We start from the raw sequence: 481 nt of genomic DNA on the forward strand, positions 1-481 counted from the left end.
TTTTATAACTATACATCAAACCTGCCTTCCCCCCACCCGTCCCTTTTACCCCCCCCTTCTTCCCTCTATACCCCCCTTCTCTTCTCCATCGCCCCTGTCCCTCCCCCTTCCTTGTATCTGCGCTCCCCTTCCCCTGAAGCTACTCCTCTGTATCCCCTCCTCTCCCCTGTAGCGCCTCCCCCTCCCCTGTAGCCCCTCCCCCTCCCCTGTAGCTCCTCCCCCTCCCCTGTAGCCCCTCCCCCTCCCCTGTAGCCCCTCCCCCTCCCCTGTAAGCCCTCCCCCTCACCTGTGCCCTCCCCCTCCCCAGTAGCTCCTCCCCCTACCCCTGTAGCCCCTCCCCCTCCCCTGTAGCTCCTCCCCGTGCCTCTCCCTTCCTTCGGTTGGCCAGCTGTGAACTGGGCCATCTGGCGGGTCTCTCGGGCGGGTTAATGGTTGGTTAATGCCGTATGTTTTGGCCCAAAGAACAGGCCGGGCGAGATTA

This window comes from Penaeus monodon, chromosome 15 (genome assembly GCF_015228065.2).
Source record: "Penaeus monodon isolate SGIC_2016 chromosome 15, NSTDA_Pmon_1, whole genome shotgun sequence".
NCBI classification, from domain to species: Eukaryota; Metazoa; Arthropoda; class Malacostraca; order Decapoda; family Penaeidae; genus Penaeus; species Penaeus monodon.